This window comes from Nipponia nippon, unplaced genomic scaffold, assembly GCF_047370975.1.
Source record: "Nipponia nippon isolate SJK-2023a ecotype South Korea unplaced genomic scaffold, ASM4737097v1 scaffold_10, whole genome shotgun sequence".
Lineage (NCBI taxonomy): Eukaryota > Metazoa > Chordata > Aves > Pelecaniformes > Threskiornithidae > Nipponia > Nipponia nippon.
In genome coordinates, this window is record NW_028262291.1 from 15,420,128 (window position 1) to 15,438,796 (window position 18,669).

General features: G+C 41.3%; 2 long non-coding RNA genes across 2 annotated transcripts in view; one reads left to right on the top strand and one right to left on the bottom strand.

Annotated features, from left to right (window-relative positions):
* LOC148057080 (uncharacterized) overlaps positions 1–11,876 on the top strand; it is a 31,580-nt gene extending 19,704 nt beyond the window's left edge. The window contains exons 2-3 of the long non-coding RNA XR_015701834.1: positions 6,342–6,745; positions 7,956–11,876. This is a non-coding gene — a long non-coding RNA (uncharacterized LOC148057080). The remainder of the gene's footprint in view (positions 1–6,341; positions 6,746–7,955) is intronic.
* Positions 11,194–18,364, bottom strand: LOC148057081 (uncharacterized). The gene is made up of 3 exons (XR_015701835.1): positions 17,749–18,364; positions 14,824–14,937; positions 11,194–11,326 (listed from the first exon to the last, which is right to left on the bottom strand). It is a non-coding gene; the product is annotated as an uncharacterized LOC148057081 (long non-coding RNA).
* Positions 18,365–18,669: the final 305 nt, after the last annotated feature.

Below are 18,669 nucleotides of genomic sequence, written 5' to 3' on the forward strand. Positions count from 1 at the left end.
TAATCCCTGGATGTTCTGAAGAATCATTGCTAAAATTAAAGAACCTTTGTTTGAACTTAAAGTTTCGGTGAGTGAAAGGCATCTGCTCATAGAAGAAAAGCTTAGAAAAAACTGTACTTCCTTACTGTTACTACTTTTGCAAACTAGCCACAAAAACATCATGCTAGGTAGCCTCAACAAATTGGTTCAGGTGCCTAAGATTAACATTCACGGTGCTTTCCTGGGACATATCTTGCCCTCCTTAACACATACAGAGTTGCATCATTACCTCATTAAGTTTATTTAAGAATTCTTTTCCCTGTTTGCATGATAGGCTGCAACTAACAGTCTGTTTTGTAAACGAAGCAAGTTTATCCTTGGTCTGTGTTCATGCAATGCTTAAGATTTGTCTACACACAAAAGTTATGCTTAATTATACTGATTTAATTTAATCAGCTCAAGCCCTGTACTGTGATGAGATCATAAGGTTGCTTCCTACATGTGAAACTCCTCTTGTTAAGGAAGACGGACATGGCCCTTATATATTATTACAGTTGCATCCACATCCAGCTTACACCTGCAGAATTATTTCAATAAAACATAATGGATAGCCAAAGTACTTACACTGCTCTAGAACCCATGTTTAGACCAGAACACACACCTGAAAAAGTAGATGGCCCTTAGAAATTTTGGTAAGAGATTTCATTAGGAATTAAAATACTCTTATTTTTTATGTGTACTATTTTAGAGCTGATGGAAAGTTCCAGATATAATAGTCAGTCTCTACCAGAAGGGAAAATGGCGTGAGTACTTGCAGAACCAGCTTCCTGAGTTTCTGTGGCATCCCAATAGCTGAGAAGGTGTTTCAATTTTCACAGCAAACAACGCCTAACTTTGGATGCTTTTAAATAGCATTCAGGATGTATTTATATTTGTTGCTTAGAGAACTGAAAGACTGAACATGCAAGGTCACCTGAGCCAACAAATCCTAGTAAATATTTGAAATTTCAGAAAGTGTTGAAAATGTCTCAGAATTTCTTTCAATGTAGGATGAGATTTTTCAGTACTTTGCAAAATATAATGGCTCTTTGCCACTTGGTAGCACTGGCACTGAACTATAAAAACAATGTGAAAAATTAACAATTTGAAAATTTCTTAATGGAAATATCTAATAAGAAACTTTAATCATTGATAACATCGCTATTTTCATAATTGAGCAGGGATCTCCATTCTAGGGCACTAAGAACAGAGGAAAAATAAAATGTAGGTATTACAAAGCCCTAGAATATGTAGTTTCGTAAATGGAATTTCAACAGATCTAAATGGTGTCAGTGAACAAATTGCTCTGTAAGCAATAGAAACGTTCACAGTGTGGCTACCAGTTGATTTGTGCTGTAACCCCCTCCTGTGGGTTCAACCATGATAATTGCCATTTGCTGCATGTATGTCCTGTGGCCTCTCCCTCCACTTTCCCCTGACCATGGGTAACATCACGAGCTCTGGTTCCCTTTAGTGCTTCACTAGGGAACGCAGCTGGGTACTCAGCTAGAAGCTGGGCAAGACGCAACACATGATTCATACAGAAATGAAGACAAGCTGCTTGGTTGGCTGTAGATACTGCTGCATTCACTCTGCAGTCTTAGCTGCACAGAGGAACACTTTGGATCACTGTCTTTCCCTATCTAGTCACCAGTTTTTCTGAAGCTCGTAAAAACTTGAAACTTTTCAGACACTGCCCCACTGCCAAATTCTACTGAAATCAGCCAACACTTTCTGAGATACAGACTGGTGCAGACATTGCAGATGTGTTTCTATCAGAAATGAGATTGAAACACACTTGATAATGAACATATATATTTTTTTTTTTTCCTGGAGATAAGTGGTTGTCTTGCTTTTCTGCTCCCAGATTCCTAAACTTTGCCCTTCTATGTCTCGATAATACAACAGGCCTCACATTGCATAATCACAATAGCTGATAGCAGAATGCTATATCCACAGATTTGTTGAATTCCACCATCATTGATATTTCTAAAATATCCTCTACTTCAGTAGCATAAAAACATTATTAATTACATGGATATAACAACAGAAACATTTTAAATGCTGTCAGACTGTAAAAGCAGTATGTTATGGACTCCTGGAATACTGGGCAACAGGTTATGGAATATCCTATATGAGTTTTCAATTTTGGATAAATAACATTGTTTGCATATGGAAATTCTTAGGTATAATATTATTTCCTCAGAAAATGCTTGTAGATTCAGAGAGGCAAAAACACACCGAAGTGCAAGAGTTAAGTATATATGCAAATGACAGAGTGCATGCAAAAGATTGTGTGCTGTTACTCATGTATTATACACAGAGTATATATGCATATTCATGTATGAATTGAATATCTTATGAAATTCAGTGTAAGATAATGAAAATACAGATAGACGTACAGATGAGCGTTTAGGCTTCTCACTCTAATTTCTGTTATCCTCTGTAAAGCAAAAATAGTCTGAAATGGCCAAACCTGTCTTCAACAGATGTATCTTTTTTAACTAGATATATGAATGTTACACATGGTCTAAAAACTTTCATGTTATAAATCACTTCAGAAATAATGATGGATTTATAACTCCCTCTCAATAGTGCAGACAAGTGCTACTCTAATCCAAACCACTGGGATCAGGCAGGTTGCATGATACAGCCTCACTCAGGACTGTTTAGATCCACCTAAGCATCAGTGCTAAAAGTCATTAGCGAGGCATAAAGCATTTGGAACTGTAGTATATTTACTATTGTTCAGATTTAAAATCTCCTTTTAAATATTTTGTAACTTTCTGAAGTTTTATTAAGGAACATTTATTGGTTACTAAATCACTCCCCACCCTGTTGCTCTACAGGACAACACTGCATGCTCTTAAAGGCTTGGGTGGCCTAACAGAGTCTGTGGCTGCTCTCGGACTTCACTTGCTAGATATATTTACCTTACTTCTACCATTTCATATGGAATTATTTGTTGGTTTCAGTGCCATTCCTTCCTCTGAGCCAGCACTTTTATTTAATTTTTAATCTTTTAGATTCATTTTGCCCCTTCAAGGGATAAAGGAATTGAGGAGCTAACTTCAAATGTAACTTCATACGGCTTCCATCTCTTTATGATAACCCTCTAGATTAGCAGGCACATTCTGTACAGCACAATGATAGATTCCTTTGTATAGTGGTCTCTCTTCAGATCACACAAATAAGCACCAAAAAAATTCTTAACTAATATGGAATTTCAGCTTAGATGGTCACAAATTAACCAGAGAAGGGTGTATGTTAGTTTAAACAAATTACTCACATTTTCCATTTTTGGTCTATAGCATAAGAAATTAGATAGTTAATTTTAAATGCAAAACTTCGTACAGCGTGCAAATCATGTCTGTATGTCAAAGTAAAATAACAAACCTAATGAGGAATGTTAAAAAAGCAAGACCCATTAGTTTAAAGATACATGGAAGCAGCCAAAGATGACAAACATGCATAAAATTCAAAACATGATGGAAAAGGGAACAGGCACTGAACCACATAAATCAGTGTTTTGAATTCTATTTCTCTGTGGGTATAATTGTACCTTAGTTTCTTATAATGATTTATTGAGGTAAATAGTCTGTATGGTTTAACAGCTACAGCTTCAAAGTGTCAGGCACAGACTCTCCTTTATTCATGAGGCAGCTGAGTATTGGGATGTGAATTAGCTTCTGTATTCTGGGACTTGGCAAAGTTTGTTTTTAAGGTCCTTATAAAGGATTCATGTTGATGCAGCTATTCAAATGTGAAAAACACTGTGCTGTAATGGATGAAATAGAAAAGCTTTACAGTAATTCTGGAGGCAAAAAAGTAAAAACACTGAAACAAACCATTCAGAATTACCTTCAGCAAAAGAAAGGCATGCCCCAGAGTTAATTTCAATACATTATATCATTTTGGGCAACACAGAAAAAAACTAATTTCTTGACGAGGTACAAAAGTGTGATGGGATTCCAGAATTTACTTTTAAGTTAGAATAAAATAAAGTACAAAAAAGAAATGGTAGAAGTTTAAGCTGTGATATTCACATTTTGGGTTGATTGCCAAACCACATGTTCTATTGCTCTCAGACCAGGATAAACCAACCATTAACTAATCAAAAGAATCATCATCCATGAAAGCTATGATAGCATTTTAACAGTTCTTAATCTATTAATAAGAAAGAATAATTTGCAAAATATATTCCCTCTTCTGTTTATATTCATAGGGCCATTCTTAGCAGAAATTATATGTAGGCTCCCATGGTGTAGAAACCCTATGAAAGCCATGAAAATTCACTAAGCTTCCTTACGTACTGTGCCAAGATATTCAGCAGGAACTTTGGTCGTTGCCAAGAAACACGTGTGCCTCAGATACAGAAGCTCTGCATGTACCGGTATTTGAACATTCCTGGAGAGAAATGTGACCCCTTGATGCATACACTGGTTTGCTGGCATGCTTGCATTCCTCCCCATCTGTCAGAGTGGCATTCTGCCCTCTCACAAGGTGGGATGCCAGTTTTGGAGCACAGGTGCCAACCAAATATAGGTTCAGACTAATACTCTGCAAAATGTGGCAAATAACATTTCACCTGCAAGAAGATCGTCCTACCTCTGACCCATGCCAAATTAGGATTGCATGCTTCATTAGCGAAGGGGGTCATCAGCTGAAAATCAGAGGCAGCACCAGCAATGCTAGTTTTCTGTATAACGTCTCCTAGCTGAGAGTCGTCAGCACCGAGGCTTAATTTACAATACACCAAATTTTCCTAACATTGTGGGCATACAGCCCTTTTGAGAAAGCTGCAACAGACCATGGACAGAGATCTGTTGAATTCATCCTCCCAGACTCATTTCTGACAAATTCCAAGATTCTTAAAAAGGGCAAATGAATTAACAGTGGCGGAAAGGCATAAGTAAAGATTTGTGTTACCTCTAAGGAGGTTTGCTAACAACACAAAGAGAACTACCTTTATCATGACTGTCAAAAAACCCAAACCAAAACCACTTGTTATCAACTACCAAATTGCTCATATAATTCTAGAATTCTTAAATTATAATAAAGTATTTTATTATAAAAATTGACATACGGTATAAAAAGTTAAGTTAGCTTTTAGTTTGAGAATTTATGTACACGTCAAACCACACTAGTCATGAACAATCATTATACGAAAACCATTCAACATACAATGACAACACTGGATAGTATTAAATGGTGTTTCAATATCCTCAGAATAAATCATATTTTGAACTCTTTCATTAATGAAAAGATTCCACACTAAATTAATCTAACAAGAAAAGTTAAATATTCAGTTGATCAATAAACAGAATAACCACAAAGTAGTGTTGGTTTTGCTTCCAAATTAGTGTGGCCTACTTTATTTATAAACGTGCAAAACAAAAATGAAGCATCGCTAGCCTAAAAAAATTATCTGCTTTCAGGAAACAATTCACTGTCCCTTCTTTGGTAATTTGCTACGATTTCTGTAATTTATTTATCCCAGGATGCACCTGATATATCATCAGCTTTAGGTGATTTTGTTAAACTGACTATCCAAAAATGAGAGTCATATTATGCATGATTCTGCATTATTTAGGCTATTCAGAAGGCATGCCACTGCTATTCCCAAATGACAAACTCAAAGCTATTAATTCTTACTAGCACAAAATTATAACTCAATACATTGAATTCTATAATTATAATTCAATATATTAAGATGCAGAGTCCTGCATCTGAGGTGGAATAACCCCATGCAAGAGTAGAGGCTGGGGGCCAACTGGCTAGAAAGCCTATTTGCAAGAAAAAACCTGGAGGTCCCTGTGGACAACAAGCTGATCATGAGCCAGCAGCGTGCCCTGGCAGCCAAGGCCGCCAACAGCATCCTGGGCTGTTTTAACAGGAGCATTGCCGGCAGATTGAGGGACCTGATAATTTCCCTCTTTCTGGCACTTGTGAGACTGCAGTATATGTTCCAAACATGTGATCACTCATTACCCCTCTTATTTACAGGAGCCTATAGGAAGATGAATCAGGCCCATTGCAGCCAGTCTGTGTGTGTTCTGGTGACTTGTATGGCTTAAAACATAGGCAGCACGTCTCCTTGGCAATGCTGGTTTTTGCTCATTTTAGCTACTGTAAGATCTTTACTGTACAAAAGGACATACAAACACATATTCGCATTGTCCAGGTACTGGGCTCATGGATTATTAATTGGGTATCAGTCACAGCCCATTGGCTTTGAGTGACTGCAATAAACACAAAAATGAAAGGGAAATTCATTACTCTCTTTTACCTGTTTAACACCAACATCTTATTTCTTACATCAGGTCTTAACAGATGTTGAAACCGTGGAGCAAGTCTGGCAGAGACACCAAGACAACTAGAAAGCTGCAGCATGATGTACAAGGAGAAGCTGAGAGAGCCGGGTTTGCACAGCCTGGGGAACAGCAGGCGAAGGTGAGAGCTTATTGCTGCCTGCAACTGCCTAATAGGGAAGATGGAACCAGACTCCTTGCAGAGCCACGCAGTGACATGACAAGAGGCAATGGACACAAGCTGAAATATGGGAAATTCCAGTTCAATATAAAGAAAAAAAATTACCTTGAGGGTGGTCAAACACTGGGCCAAGTTGCCAAGAAACACTGTGGCATTACCGTCCTTGGAGATATTCCAGCTTGACTGGAGATGGCCCTGCGCAACGTGCTCTAATTGGACCTGCATCAAATAAGAGGTAGGACTAGATGACCCCTGGCAGTCCCTTCCAATCTACGTAATTCTATGTTTCTATGATAGACATGATATGATTTTGTATGCTACACATACCAGTTTTAACAATGCCATATACAGGAACATTTATGAGTATCACACTCTAGGCACTCGCTAAACTATTTAGGGACAGCATATAGCCTTACATTGGCTTTTCTCAGCTTTTCATTCAAACAAAGGCTTTGGTCTTTTGTACAGAACTTACTTCTAGCAAATTAACAGCATTATACATGGCATTTATACTAAGCCTTCCCACTTCGAAGCCCAAATACTTTAGAAATAATGCATTACTTGAAATAGAAAGAGACACTTGTTATGCCCCTGGAAAAACAAGGAAGGTGGCATAAAGTCAGTAGAACAGCATATTTTTCTTCCTGGCACACTGTGCCTGTATGTCACAACCACTGTCCTAATGTAAAGGACACTGTCCTGCCTCTAGGCAGGATACGACAATCCCATGACAGTCTCAGACCTATCATAAATACCACGATATTAAGAGGACATGATCTTTCATGTATAGGTTAATTTATTTAAAATTTATTACTTCAGACTATTAAAAATATCCTGATCCTTGGGCTACAAATTTCTATGCTCAAAGTCAAAACGCACATAAATTGTGCAGTACTGCACCTGCAACTTAATGTCATTTATTATAAGAGAATGAATACCAAAATGGTAAAGTCAACTTCAGTATAGGCAGAGTGTACGGTAGGTTCTTGGCAAAGTTGCCAGATAGTTTATAGCTTGAAAAGATCACTACATTAATTTTAAAGACCTGATGTAAGAAATAAGATGTTGGTGTTAAACAGGTAAAAGAGGGTAATGAATTTCCCTTTTATTTTTGTGTTTATTGCAGTCACTCAAAGCCAATGGGCTATGACTGATACCCAATTAATAATCCATGAGCCCAATACCTGGACAATGAGAATATGTATTTGTATGTCCTTTTGTACAGTAAAGATCTTACAGTAGCTAAAATGAGCAAAAACCAGCATTGCCAAGGAGACGTGCTGCCTATGTTTTAAGCCATACAAGTCACCAGAACACACACAGACTGGCTGCAATGGGCCTGATTCATCTTCCTATAGGCTCCTGTAAATAAAAGGGGTAATGAGTGATCATGTATTTGGAACATATACTGTCAGGACGCAAATTAACGAAAATGTTTTTTGCAGGAGGAAAAATCTTTCTGATGAGGTGACAGCAGACAGTATTGTGATATAGCTCTACCATGGAGATGCAGATACTGTCAGAAAAGAAGAATCTTCAGCAATCTTCGAAGTTTATTTGGACATTGGATGGATATGAAAAGTCTGTGTGCTCCACTGACAATGAAAGTTAAGGAGAAAGTTTTCTTTTCAAAAAGGACTCTAACTTGAGAGCTAAGTAAATCTATCAGAGTTTTAACATGCATGTTTTCTTTCACACCTTTAAAATCTTTCTCAAAGCATTTTGGATCAAGTGAAAATCAGCAGTATAAAGATATCTAGTGTTATTTCTTATTCCTTTCCACTGACCACTTCCACAAATGTTACTGAAGCCCCCAGGGAGGAGCAACTACTACAATCATACAGGGTTAGGAAAAAGAACACACAGAGCCACTGTTTTTCCCATACCAATTACATTCCCTTCTAATTTCTCTTTGCCCATACAGTAAAAGATTCAAAGATGTTAGGAACAGGAATAATTATATGAAGAGACAAATTCTGTATGCAGCCAACTTTCAACTAACTTCAGAGATTTTGGCTTTCACAGCACCACAAGACTCAAAAAAAGACAATGTTAATTTTGTTCAGCCTTTTTCAGCAGTGTTAGTCACTGAGGTATGTTAAGGAGTGGTTTGTCCGCGCAATTTTCAAATTACCTGATAACTTAAATTCCCTAAGAGAAACAGATGGAAATGTCAGATTCCCTTTTTCTTAAAGTATTCTGCTTTACTACAGATGGATGAAACAGAAGATATACCAAAAGGAGGAACTACTGAGTTTTCACTTTAAGCAAACACAATTCATTTTGATAATACTGAAGATTTTGTCTCATCATTCAGACTCACAGTGGAATAATTGTATTTGTCAGGCACCTTCTGTGAAATGTCTTTATTGGTGCTTTTATGTGTTAACAAGTGTCATGGTTTAACCCTAGCCAGCAACTAAGCCCCACACAGCCACTCGCTCATGATCCCCTGATGGGATGGGGGAGAGAATCAGAAGGGTAAAAGTTAGGAAACTCGTGGGTTTACATAAAGACAGTTTAATAGGTAAAGCAAAAGCCACACACGCAAGCAAAGTGAAACAAGGAATTCATTCACTGCTTCCCATCGGCAGGCAGGTGTTCAGCCATCCCCAGGAAAGCAGGGCTCCATCATGCGTAATGGTTACTTGGGAAGACAAATGCCATCACTCCGAACGTCCCCCCTTCCTTCTTCTTCCCCCAGCTTTATATGCTGAACATGACATCATATGGTATGGGATATCCCCTTGGCCAGTTGGGGTCAGCTGTCCCGGCTGTGTCCCCTCCCAGCTTCTTGTGCACCCCCAGCCTGCTCACTGGTGGGGTGGGGTGAGAAGCAGAAAAGGCCTTGACTCTCTGTAAGCACTGCTCAGCAATAATGAAAACTTCTCTGTATTATCAACACTGTTTCCAGCACAAATCCAAGACATAGCCCCATACTAGCTACTGTGAAGAAAATTAACTCTACCCCAGCCAAAACCAGCACATTCTCCACCCCTTACTCCATACCACTTATGTCATGCTCAGGTATCACGCTATCCAATACAACCTCATTAACCGCCCCCCCCCCCCCATCCTTTGATACATACACAGATATCATTCCCTTAGTCTATGAACCACCCATGTGAAATGTCTGTAAAATGTCCACAAATGGCCACAAAATGGCCACTGAGTTCACTTAGTCCATGGCTTTGGGCTCTGTTATGGTGGTCACTCAGCACAGCAGAGGTGGTGTGTTGTGTGGACTTATTGGGCACCAAAGCCAGCTCAGGTTGGGTCACTGCTACACTTGCGCTGCTTTTGTAAGGCTTGTCCTCCATTGGTTCAGGTGGTTCCTGCTATAGCAATTCCCATAACATGCCACTCAAATCCCTGGTTACAACAATTTAAAGGTATTTCCATTACAGTCTCCACCCGTGGCCCCTTTGGACCAGACCATAGGGTGTAACATTGCAATGAACTCCTCCCCTTGCCCCTGCTCCAGCTGGGACTCATCCACAGACTGCAGTCCCTTAGGGATATACCTGCTCCAAGTGGAGGCTTATTAATGAGCCACAATCTCTCCAGGGGTTAACCTGCTGTGGCATGGACATATCCACAGCCACAGCTGCTTTGAGGTGCACCTGTTCCAGTGTGGCCTTCTCCATGGGTCACAGTGCCTTCAGAGATATAGCTGCTCCAGCGTGGCCTTACCCTCAGCCACAGTCTCCTCAGAAGTAAACTTGCTCCAACAGGGCCTTAGCCCTGGCTGCAGTCCCTCCAGGAGTGTACCTGCTCTGTCAAGGGCTTATCCATGGCCACATGCTTTGAGGTGCTCCAGCATGACCTCATGCACAGCTACTGATGCTTCGAGGTGTACCTTCTCTAGCGTGGACTTATCCCTGGGACACAGTCCCTTCAGAGGTACACCTGCTGTGGCACCGACATAACAATGGCCACAGACACTTTGAAATGTACCTGCTCTGGCATGGTCTTATTCACGGCCACAGATGCTTCGGGGTGTCCTGCTCCCACATGGGCTCATCCACAGGTCACAGACCCTTTGACTCAAGTTCACACTGGAGTTCCAGCCTGTCCAGTACAGCAGCACAGAAACAGCAGCGATGGCCTGGCCATCTGCCAGCCCAGGCACATGGCCATTGCTGTTATCAAAACGTTCCCAGGCACAGCAGAGTAAGATGATGAGCAGTACAGCAGTACAGCAAGCAGCAAAAGCAAAAAGCAGCCACTAATGAGCACTAGACTCTAATATACAGTAAGGAAGCAAGCCCTATGGCAAGCACAGGAGCCTGCTGATTAATAGCTAAACAGCAATAACAGCTATAAAATTGACCTAGCACATTCCAATCAGATCTGTCATTGTCACAAACCCTTCGAGCCCCACGTTGGGTGCCAAAAAGAACTGTCATGGTTTAACCCCAGCCAGCAGCTAAGCACCACACAGCCACTCGCTCACTCCCCCCACCAGTGGGATGGGGGAGAGAATCGGAAGAGTAAAAGTGAGAAAACTCATGGGTTGACATAAAGACATTTCAACAGGCAAAGGAAAAGCCGTGCACGCAAGCAAAGTGAAACAAGGAATTCATTCACTGCTTCCCATCGGCAGGCAGGTGTTCAGCCATCTCCAGGAAAGCAGAGCTCCATCATGCATAACGGTTACTTGGGAAGACAAATGCCATCACTCCGAACGTCCTCCCCTTCCTTCTTCCTCCCCCAGCTTTATATGCTGAGCATGATGTCATATGGTATGGAATATCCCTTTGGCCAGTTGGGGTCAGCTGTCCCGGCTGTGTCCCCTCCCAGCTTCTTGTGCACTCTACCCCAGCCAAAACCAGCACAGCAAGCACAAAAGAAAAAGAAAGAAAGGATGTGAGATATATAAAGCTATATCTTCACTGCAATAAAAATTATTTTTACTCAGGTACAATATTCTAGCACTGTATCATGTGCAGTGGTAAATGAAAAGGCCTAGTCAGTCTAATACAATGTAAAATCTTAGAAGCAGCAAAGCACTGTATTTTCATATTTTGGTGTAGCTGGTTCACATCAACTCCAGGTAAGAGATTGGCCTTGACTGATATAAAAACTACCTGGGTCCTGTCTCCACTAGGACTGTACCTAGAGAAAGGTGTCCTAACATACCTTTTATGATGTTAAAAAATGGGGATTTTTTTTTTAATCTTTGTATTGAGGACAAAGCCTAATACATGCAATGGTACTGGAAGCCTGCACAGTCTTAGGTTCAAGGACATAATTTCTCCATTCTTTGTTTTGTTTGTTCGTTAAACTGCGGTAACAATTCTTTTTTCTGTGGTATTGAATAATGGCCTGTTCCGCTAGACCAGAAATAAAAGTAAGTGAAGACAGTCTTTGTATTGATGTGCTGCCTGTCTTGTTTACGATAGAAACTATTTTGTTTTTAGAAGGGAAGTGTTCTAGGAAAAGCTTTTATAACAGGTTCAGAAATATAAAAGCCATTTCAGGATGAGGACATCTCTATCCTTTATTTTGTTAGTCCCTGAAAGGGCTTTTTAAATGTTAACAGGTATGACTGCCTTCCCTCAACTGACGCTCCCTTCTCAGCAATCTTTCTGTTGACATCTCTTTGTTTGCTCTTAGCTTGTCTCTTCTTCTTCCCAACCCCTTAAAACAAAACTTAGCAAGAGCTTGGAATTGAACTTTTGGCAGATATCAGGCCATTAAAACACACTAAATAAGTATGTTGTGTAAGTCAGATTTCAATAAAAAAATTCTTTCCCCACCTCCACTGATATACAGAATATTTTCCACTCTTCTCTGTGGCAACCTCTATATATTGCAGTGACAACTACTAAGCAAAGCTGGTCAGAATACAGGAAGCATTTTCAGCTTAAAATATGCTGAAAGAGATGAAGCAGTTTTGAAATGCTAGGGTAATGTCCTGTTTCCATTTAAAAAGAAATAAAGCTTTCTGCCTAAAACAAATCTAATTTAAACTGTGCACTTAAAGTAGGTGTATGTGTACATACATACTTTTTTTTATTTCAAGCTAAAAAAAATCAGTAGTTGCCTTGTTAAGCTTTCCTACAGACAGATACTGGCAGCATTCCCTGTCTCACAGTCATAGCTACTTTGAGTATCAGAAGTTCATTAGTAACAATTAAAAATTCTACAGCACTTGAGAAGAGGTTGATCCTATTTTATATGCCAATGTCAGTTAGCATATTATAAATTACAGCAGTCCAATTACACTATAGCTAATATTTAGCACTTATACATTGCTTTGAACACACACTGTGCAACCCTTAATTAATTCTTAATGCTGGCAAGTAGATATATTATCCTAATTTCACAGATAAATCAGAAAGGTGAGATAATTTTCCAAAGGCCACTTAGCCTCCGGTGGAGCCAGGACTATAACAGGGGAAGATTCAACTCTGATTTCCAAGCCAGGACTGTCCATTGTCTTGGTCACCATGTGATAGTTTTATTACTGCAGCTCAGTCACTTACGGCACAGCAAAGACATCCTTATCACATTACACAATGAAAAAATTCTTTTGGCTGTCAGACCTAGTTCTACTTTAATCTACCCTACCTCTACACAGAGAGCTCAAAAAGAAATTAAAAAAAAATAAAATCCACAATTCTACATCAGGTTCTTCAAAGATGAAACAGCTTCCGCAAGATCTAGTTAAGCCTCAGCTTCCCCATTCCTAGCTTTCCTAAGCTGTTGTCTGCCTGAAAGTTTTTATAACACAGATTTCTGAGGTCCAAAACTTGGAATTGACTGGGGTGGAAAATCTTCATTAAGGTAGTTTTCGTGGCATTTCCTGTAATAGAGCTGGTGTTCACCTACCCTCCACCCCCAAAGATGGTTCCCATCCAGAGACTGGAGCTCACTACAGAAGCAGAAATCTACAGAAAAGTCTAAGACAGAGCATAATTGTACATGACAGTGAATAATTTTGTTATCTTATTTGTCATTTCACCTCATCTCACTCTCACTTTATTGTCTGTCTCTGTCAATTTCCAACAAGAAACCTCAACATTCCTCCCTATTGTGCTTTAGCTATACTGATAGAGAGTCATTTAGTTGAGGTCTGATTTCTGCATTGTAGCCAGTTTCTGCTTCATGAAAAAAATCTCACCTCCTGTGAATTGTATGTTAATTTCAGGACTTTCTCTTCAGAGGGACTATGTCAAAGAAATGTGGAAAAATCACACAAATATTGCCCAGGATCCTTACCTACTGTTTTGTTTATATTCTGAAACAGTCTCACAGATTGGAGAAGACAGGTTTCTTCTTAGAAACCCAATCTACCTTGTTCTTCCACAAATCATTGTATTTCTCAGTTGTTCAAAAGAATACAGCAAATATAACATTGAATCCTAGCATGACAGGATTTTCAGAACTCCTTTCTTATCATTTACTCATGTTACCGGAATTATATGAAGCTCATGGGTCGCACATCCTCAGAATTATCTGTAATATCTCCATAAAGATAAGTGAAACCTTTACATAACCTGTCTGCTACTGAGAGAATCCACATTTTTGTTAGCATTTAGATCATGCCATTTTTAAGTTACCCCATAAGTAGATGGATGCCATTTAATGCTAGGGATGCATTTGTTTATTAAGGTACCTATTTTCTGCAAAAACAGAGCATTTTTATCCCAAGTGACCAATAAACTAAGGGAAAAAAATCTGTAAAAGCCCTTCACTAAAATATCATCAGCACATCAACATTCAAAATGTAAACAAAACCAAAATTACCAAACCATTAGTCAGCCCTATAAACATTAGCACATTTCAGTTGTCCTGAAAAAGACTTGAATTTAACAAGCCACAACTAAGACCCAATTATAATAGCTGATTTAGAGTTTAACAGTCTCATTTGCTTGCACTTTTTTTTTTCAAAGGCAAACCTTCTCAATTTGTCTCATAAGGGAACCGTATTTTTACATTTTTTGCATTTTTACACCCCTTCTGTGAGAAATCATTTTTTAAATACTGAAATTTAAATTAATCCACTATTTCAGTCGTTATATAATATTCTATACATTTAAATACATTAAAATGAGGTTAATGTTGTAAATATAATATTGTCTCATATTAATGTTCCCTTCTGCTCTTTATCATTGTCAGACAATAACTACAGAAGTTTTAGAAAGCAGGTGTAACAGCTGTGCCTTTCTGTTTGATTTTGCACACTCAGGCAGTGCAATATATATGAACATGAATTTAAACATCACTATCCTAGTGCTGTTCTGTATAAATAATAATTGAAAATAATGATATTCTACATATATCTTTAACTCTGAATTTACGTACCCAGGAGTGGAAGGGCTATACCAGCACACCTCTACATTATTAGACCTGCTGAACTTTTGTGCTCCGTCTTCCAGAATATCTTGTTATCAACTCTTCTTTCATTGTATTTCAGTCCTACAAAAGAACAATGGGTGACATCTGAATAACACGACTCGGGGAAAATGCTAAAAAGTATCAAAGTGACTGGAGCGCTTAATTGCCGTACTCACAAACAACATTGTAATGACACATTTTTAGCTCTGTAAGGAGGAAATTCATAATGACAAACTTAGCTGGGAGCAGTTCATCCCCAAGAACAAAGATTGCTCTCAAAGACAGTTCAGAGAGAAGCCTAACTTTAGAAGCCCTATAGGAACTTTTCATTCACTACAGGGAGAGCATAGGAAAACTACATTCAGAAAACTGAAGGATCTTCCCCAAATTGTTTGAAACCCGGACCCAGCTCTGACCAGCAGTCAGATCACCTCAGCCAAAAGTGAGTTAATGGAATCAGACGCACCAGCACCCGCCACCCCGAGCTGCTTCAGCATAAAGAGAAGTTACTTGCAAGGAACAGAACACCCTTCCTTTATGAGATGTGTTGCCCACCAGCATCTTTACACTGTGTGTAGACCTATGTGTTATGGGACCTACGTGCTATCTTCTCAATGTTATGTTTGCCCCTAATCACTCTTCGCAGAGTGTGGTCTTCCGCCTTGCAGATGACTACACCTGGCATTAGCAGGCATAGCCTACCTTGTCCTTCCTTCCCTCTAACCTTCAAAATCCAAAAATTTCCTTGATGGAACATAAAGCTAGACAGGTAGGTGGATAAAATTACTGGCTCAAATCCAAAATGTTTAACAGTCGTAGTGACAAAACCAATAAAAATGAGACTAAAAACTTGTAAATAGAAGACACTAAACCAAACAAATCACTAAAGATAAGTAGATCAAAGAAATGCAGCTTAGATCACTGCAAGTTAAAAGAAAGTTCAGGTACAGTCAACAGGGGTTCACAAAGGGAAAGTCCTGTTTAATTTGATATCCTTCTATGACAAGGTCACCTGCCTAGTGGATGAAGGGAAGGCGGTAGATGTAGTTTTTCTGGATTTTAGTAAGGCTTTTGATACTGTCCCTCACAGCATCCTTCTGGACAAGTTGTCCAGCTGCAGGATAAGCGGGTTCACAGTGCGCTGGGTGAAGAACTGGCTGAAAGGCAGAGCTCAAAGGGTTGTAGTGAATGGGGCTGCATCTGGCTGGCAACCAGTCACCAGCAGTGTTCCTCAGGGCTCAATTCTAGGGCCAGTGCTGTTCAATATGTTTATCAACGATCTGGATGCAGGAGTTGAATGCACCATTAGCAAGTCTGCTGATGATACCAAACTGGGAGGTGCTGTTGACTCTCTTGAGGGACAAGAGGCCTTGCAGAGGGATCTAGATAGATTGGAGTATTGGGCTGTGATTAATGGGATGAAATTTAACAAGTCGAAATGCTGGGTTCTGTACCTAGGACGGAGAAACACCGGGCACAAGTATAAACTAGGAAAGGAGTGGCTGGAGAGCAGCCCTGCAGAAAGGGATCTGGGGGTGCTGGTCACCAGCAGGCTCAGTACGAGCCAGCAGTGTGCCCTGGCAGCCAAGAGGGCAAACCGCATCCTGGGGTCCATCACAGTATAACCACCCTGTCAAAAGAGGCGATTATCCTGCTGTATTCAGCACTGGTGTGGCCTCACCGTAAGTACTGTGTGCAGTTCTGAGCCCCACAATTTAAGAAGGATGTGAAGGTCCTTGAATGTGTCCAGAGGAGGGCAACAAAGCTGGTGAAAGGGCTGGAAGGAGTGTCCTATGAGGAGTAACTGAGGATTTTGGATTTGTCTAGTTTGGAGAAAAGGAGGCTGAGGGCAACCTCATTGCTCTCTACAGCTTCCTGAGGAGGGGATGTGAAGAGGGAGGTGCTGAGCTCTTCTCCCTGGTATACAGCGATAGGACACGTGGGAATCATTTGAAGCTGCACCAGGGGAGGTTTAGACTGGACATTAGGAAGCATTTCTTTACCAAGACGGCAGTCAAACACTGGAACAGGCTTCCTAGAGAGGTGGTCGATGCCTCCAGCCTGTCAGTGTTTGAGGCATTTGGACAACGCCCTTAATAACATGCTTTAACTTGGTCAGCCTTGAATTGGTCAGGCAGTTGGACAAGATGATCATTGTAGGTCCCATCCAACTGAAATAGTCTATTCTATTCTATTCAGATTCAAGCCAGCTATTGAGAAGAACTGGAGATTTGGGGCATATTCTGACCACCTTTACTGTATGTGCAAAGCATGCAAACGGATTGAGGGAACAAGCACACCTAATTTATGGGTACTGCTGGGATGAAAAGTCCATGGCCGAAGTGATTACCTTTATGCACATGGACAACACAAATGTACAGACTGACAACCACTCAAAAAAGATCTAATTAGGACACTAACTTTAGCTCTTTGACTAAACAAAAAAATTGCAATCATTTGTTTTAAATTAGTTGCTAAGGAGGTTTCAGTAAGACTACATACACTTACGTGTGCTCATATCTGTTTTCATCTCGAGTAGTTTAACTCTTTTAATTTCAAAAATCCTTAAGCAACCAACTTTAACCTTCAACTAACCAGCTTTAAGCTCCAATACAAATTGGCACACATCGTTTGCACATTTCGGCATGCGCACCTTAACCTCCTGGCATTAGTGGGACTGCTACAACTTTATCATGGGGACAAAGTCACTATGTAATTGAGGAATTAAAACAGAAGGGATTTTCTTAACGTTAAGGTGAGAAGACCTAAAGATGTGATTGTGCATCTCCCCACTAAACAAATCTAAGGAAAAACTCCAGAATATTAACATTCAATGGCAACCCATTCAAATTAAGGTAATTGTGAACCAGGCATATGTGAGAAAATACTAACCTGGGGGTAGTAAGTAAATTTTTGCTTTGTACACGGCATATATATGGAAGAGATGGGACTGCAGGAACGACAGTGATGGCAAATGGCCAGAGCAACTGAAGGGTTAACTGGAAACGTTTGGAGCTCCAAAGACAGGATTCCCCACAGGTAACAAACTGCCGTTCTCCACACGAGGTGGCAGCACCGGCCGGCGGGAGGGGGCCCCCGCGGTACTCGGATGCGGTGGTGAGAGGGACTTCGGGTCAGGCTGGAGCTGGCGGGACACAACCGGTTACCGAAGTGAACCAAAAAGAGCAGCGGGAGCGGCGCCTCGTCTCCGTCCCGACTCTCCAACGCCGGGAGATGAGGAGAGCGGCGGGAACCCCGCGGTGTCCTCGCGCCTACGGCCGTTACCTGAGGCGCAAGGGAGGAGGGGGGCGGGGGGCGCTACCGCCGCCTCCGGGCGACCGTGACCCAACCTGAGAGGCCGGCAGCGGCGCACCCAGGCGGGGCGCCGCCTCCACGCCGGCGGCTCGCACGCCCGGCAGCGGCCAGAGCTCGCCTTCCCTCAGCGGGGATCACCTCAGGCTCCGAGCCAGCCGCCACTCGGCCGCGCTCACACGACGGCAGAAGCGCAGCCCCGGGGCCGGGAGCCCTCTATCCCCCTCATTCCCCCAGCAGCACTTGGCGCCTGCCCCCACACCGAGGCGAAGTCTCGGTGTCCGGCTGCGGCACCGACACCGAAGGAGCCCCCTTGCCTCCCCCACCGCTGCGCAGCAGCCAGGGAGCCCAACCGCCCGCCCCGCCCGCGCGCCACGGCCCCGCCCCCGCCTCCCTCCGGAGGCGGAGCCCGGGGGCCGTCCCGCGCCCCTGCCAATCAGCGGGCAGAGACGCCCCCCGCCGCCGCGGAGGCCTGTGGGACTGGTAGTCCCCGCCGGCCCG